This window comes from Arachis stenosperma, chromosome 9 (genome assembly GCF_014773155.1).
Source record: "Arachis stenosperma cultivar V10309 chromosome 9, arast.V10309.gnm1.PFL2, whole genome shotgun sequence".
NCBI lineage: Eukaryota > Viridiplantae > Streptophyta > Magnoliopsida > Fabales > Fabaceae > Arachis > Arachis stenosperma.
Window position 1 is genome coordinate 83081003 of NC_080385.1, and position 5237 is coordinate 83086239.

The 5237-nt window shown below is 27.6% G+C and overlaps 1 long non-coding RNA gene across 1 annotated transcript; it reads left to right on the top strand.

Annotated features, from left to right (window-relative positions):
• On the top strand, positions 1–2568 carry LOC130947513 (uncharacterized). Its single transcript, XR_009072700.1, has 3 exons — positions 1–156; positions 237–296; positions 2250–2568. It is a non-coding gene; the product is annotated as an uncharacterized LOC130947513 (long non-coding RNA).
• Positions 2569–5237: the final 2669 nt, after the last annotated feature.

The following is a 5237-nucleotide window of genomic DNA, read 5'->3' on the forward strand; positions in this document are numbered from 1 at the left end:
ATCACCAAGAGAAAAAGGAGAGAAAGTTCTTGGTTCATAAATCTTCAAAGCTTGATTTCTTCTGAACTAAAACTCAAATCAAAACACCGATTTCACCAAAATGATCCTCTCTTCTTCCTCTACATAACCATGTGAATTATCAAGGCTGGAAATAAGGTGAGATGGCTGTCTCCCTCCCTCTTCAATTCGGTTTCAAGGAAACATGGGTAAAAATGTGTTTTCTTGATGTGTTTTAGGAGGAAAAAGTGCTTAAGGACCACCTGAAAGTTTGATTGAATTAGGAGCAGCAAAACCAGGTAGGGTGTCACGAAATTAATCTTGATTATTTTTGTTTGATTTGTGTGAATGTTGTATAAATTTGCTGTGCTAAAAATTGGTTGCATATATGATTGATTCTTGGTGAAAATTTGGTGAAAATTTGATGAAATTTGATGAAATTCAAGCTTTATGTTCATGTTCTTGGAGCAGCTGGAAAAACGAAACCCTAGGCTTAAATTAAGGTTCAATTTGTGATGAAATCATGTAGAAAAGATGGGGTTTTAGTGGCTGCTAATTTATTATGAATTGTAGTAAAAATCGGTTGCTGAAAAGACTGAAAAACGGGTAAAAACAGAGAAAGAATTTGAAGAATTTATGAAGAACATGAAGAACACTTTGAGTGTGATGAAGAACAATGAAGAACAGGCCTTAGATCTTAAAAAGGGCAAGGAAGTAAAATTTTTGGTGTTTAAGGGGTTGTTTAGTAATTTCTGAAAGTTAGGATGGTAAAAGTAGAAATATTAAAAGTTACGGGTGATAAAAAGTTAATTTTAAAGGTTAAAAGTAAAAGGTAAGTTAATTTTCGAAAAAATAATAATAAAATAATAAATAATAATAAAATATTAAATAATAATATTTAATTAAAAATAATATTTTAATAAAAATAATAAAATAATGCAGAAAAGGCACTTTTCTGTAAAAGCTTTAGAAAGACAACTTTAAGTGCAGAATCTCATAATTACCTTCATAAAACACTTAGGGAGTGGTAAGAACATATTAGTGAGGCAAAGATAAAAGAAAGATAAAAAGTTGAAGAAAAGATAAGACTCAAAGAAAAAGTCTGTAAAGTTTTAATGACAGAAAAACAGATAAAATTAGTGAACGAACTAGAATAACATAGTTAGTCCTTGAGTTGCGACTAGGGTTAGGTATAATATGAAAAGTTAAACTGTTTCAGTATAGACTTAATGAACCTATACTTGGGGCAGAATAACTATTCATACCGAAATTTACATAAGCTTTAAATACATACGTTAAGCAGAGAAATCAGAGTAAAGTAAAGAGATAAAGAGAAAAAGAGTGATATGGATACAGAAGAAAGAGTAATCAGAGAAAAGTAAAGAGATACAGAGAACAGAGTAACTAGAACAGAGTAAAGAGATACAAAGAGAAAAGAATAATATGATAAAGAGAAATGGTTTGAGTTAAGATGTTGTAAAAGTGAAAGATGTAGAGTTTGTATAGCTGAACAGAGAAAGAAAGAGGTACCGCATAAGAATGTGAAAGTGATAATGAATAATGAGAATGTTAATGAATGATGATAATGAGAATGATTATGTAAGAATCTGCTGCAGAGAGGCAGTCAGATAGATGGTGGTACGACCACTGAGAACGCTTTCCTGGGATACCTTGCTATAATGCTTTGCTGTAAGACAGAGGTTGCTTACAGAGGTATCAAGATGAATGTGCTCCTGTAAGACAGAGGTTGCTTACAGTGAGTCTGTTGGGCGTATATCGGCTAATAAGTTTCGCCCTGCAAGACAAAGGTTGCTTGCAGTGGATACCCTGCAAGACAAAGGTTGCTTGCAGTGGATATTGCCAACAGGAAAGCCTTATCCAGACAGAGGTTGCTGGGTAACGTCGGGAGCGAGTATGTAACTGACAGATGAGCTCATTACCTGCGCTAGGACTAGACATGCATCATACTTGGTTGTGCATTTTCTCTATTATGATTGTTGCATGAATGTATGCTTTCTTTGTTTGTGTTCTATTCTCCGTGTTTGTGTCTGTGTTTTACTTTCTTGTATTCTTCTGTTTGCGATCTTTTTCTGTTTTCTCTATTTTCTCTATTTATCTGTCTTCTGTTACTACTTCTCTATATTCTGCTATTAGTCTGCTAAATAAGACAAAATTAACGAATGTAACTAATAACCCCGGCCCTACTAAGAACTCCCCAGTTCTTACCCCTTCTCTCTCCCTTCCCCCTCCAGATGGAAGCATGAGTACCCTTCCGTAGTTCGCTGATGACCGTTCGTAAAGAGAATTCCGCTCTAGGTAGTCTTCTGAGTCTAGGGTGAATCTCTTTATCTATGTATATGTATATACTGTGAGACCAGCCAACGTCTGCACCCCGTTCGTATACGCACTTTAACCTGAATCCTGTGTACGAGACTCCCGTTGTGTGGCTACTTGATGAGGTACCAGAGAGACGTCATGTGGCAATGTCTGATCGTGCAGAGGAGTAACAAATGATGTTCTACCTTTTGATGATGTTCCACCTGACTTGAGTTTTGAAGACCTAGAATGTACTTTCCCTCGCTTTAGTAGTTTAGAGGGACTAGGCGAGTATAGAGTCTAGGCTAGCCTGGGTGCCAGCTTAGGGACTTCTTGAACAGGTCAGGACCTGGGATGTTGTATATATATATATATATATATATATATATATATATATATATATATATGTATATAGATATTATTTAGTTATATCTAGGGGTGTTCTAACTAAAGGTCTATACTCTAACAAAGGCTGGATCACTGAATCTTGTTAACTGCTTGTAATGTATTTATGTGTGGTTGTTTATAACTGTTTTATCTGTTATTATTTGTGAATTGATTATAAATGATTATGTTTATTAATCCGAATGTTTTCAAAATATATATATATATATATATATATATATATATATATATATACCTCGCAATTTAACTACGCTTTTAACAACGAATCAGGCTCATATGATAAATAATAGATAATAACTAGGAAGACAAATTGGTAGCACTCAGTTTCCGGTGTGTCCTAGGCGTGCTGAAAATTGGGTCGTTACAATTTAAATTTGATATTTTTTTCTATTTTTACGCTTCTAATCATTTTTTTGTCTTAATATTTTATTCTCATCAATTTCTATATTTTATTTTAGGTTAACTTTGTGGTTCAAATATAATCATTTATGTTATTATTGAATGTTATGAAATTGACCTGATATTAACAATAAATAATTCGAAAAAGGTATTTTTTGGAACAATTCTCCTAAATTTAAATTGTTACGTTAAACAGATGATGATAAATATTTTTGTATTGAACCTCTTATAAAAGAAACTTATAGAAATGTTATGTTATATGATATAATTTGATTATATATTTTTTTATCTTCAATCTAAATTATTTGAATTGGCATACCATTTATTTTTAAATTTAATTAAATATCTAAATATCTTACAATTTAATATAATTTAATTTATATAAATACATGACTTTTAATATTTATGTAATAAATTGTAGAGATATTTTTGCAAGTTATAATTTTTTATCTATATATTTAACTTTTAATAATATTTTTTATTTATTAATATATTATTTCTGTTATTTGAGTATCAATAATGCATTAGAAATTTTTCAGTGTATAAGTTACTTCGAGAAAAAAATGATAAAATTTGATTTATAAAAATTTAAACTCGAGCGTTTATTATGATTAAGCTCAAATTTTAATTTATTTTTTATATTATATAAATATTAAATTCTTTAATTAAATACTTATTTGTTTATGATAGGATATTATATATAACTTTTATATTGGAAATTAAATTTCAATTGCTACATAAAAATAATATATTTTAGGTAATTGTACATTTTTTATTATTTTAAAAATCATTATATATTTTTAAAATTATTTAATTATGTTTATTCTTTTAAAAGGATTACTATTATTAGAAAACAACGAATATTTATAATAATTTAAAATTAAAAAAATGAAAAACAAAAAATATTAATATTCTGAATTTTTGAAGTATAAATCTTAAAATAAATATATATGATTATGATTAATGGTTATAATTGGAGTTTTTATTTTATTCTAATTTTTTTCGGAACATATTTGCCTTATTTAAGTTTTATATTTGTATTGATTGCTTTTTTTTTTTGATAAAATATCAATTAAAATTTATACTTTGAATAAAATAGTTACGTGTCTAAAAAAATGAACAAAAAATATTTTTATTTTTAGTAAAAATTTATGTCGCTTTAGTTTTTTTTCTATATCACATCTTATATTTTTACTATATTTATAAGAGATTTTTTATTCAAATTAAGAAAATTTTATTTTTAGTTTTTTTTTTCTTTTTGTTTTAAATATTATTTACTAATATAATAAAAAGTTAAAAATAACAATAATTACTCACATAATTAAAATAGATATCCTAATATATACATGATCCGATCCTATGTATACCAAGAATTACTATATATAATAAATAATTTTTTATTTTTTATAATTACTATTTATAAAATTTATTACATAATTTTCTCATCTTAATATCAATATTTAATAATTTAATGAATATAAGATACAAAATATTATTTATATTATTTAACATACAAAACAAATATCTTAAGTCATCGTGTAGAACAAGAAGCATAATAGTGCAGATATTTACTTACTTATTTATTCTATTTATTTATTCTATTATATAAATATTGAGTTTCTGCACTTAATGATGGAGCTGACATAGCATGCTCCAGAGAGTGTTTCTCAATTTAATTATTTTAACTCATTAAATATAATTTATTACAATGACTTAATTATATTAACTAATTGATTTGATTAGATATTTAAATATTAATATAATTTATTAAAATTTATATTACTTAATTAATTAGACTATGTTAATTGTAATTCATTATATCAGTGAATTGGTTTTCTCATTTATGAAATCTAAAATAAAATAAATAATTTATTATTTATTCTAATTAAATTCATTAAATTGGATAACGCATAACAACGCACACGGCGACAGAGCAGACACGACAACAGTAATGACTGGACAGGTGGAATAACGGCGACGAGATGGAAGTTGCATATTCTTCTCTATTGCATTCGAAAGTAAGTCAAGCAATATTCTACTCTCTTGGGGTTTTGAGAGTGAGATCATAGAATTGAGGGTAAGAAAAGTTAGGTGGCTATTTAGTTTTTAAAGCTTTTTTT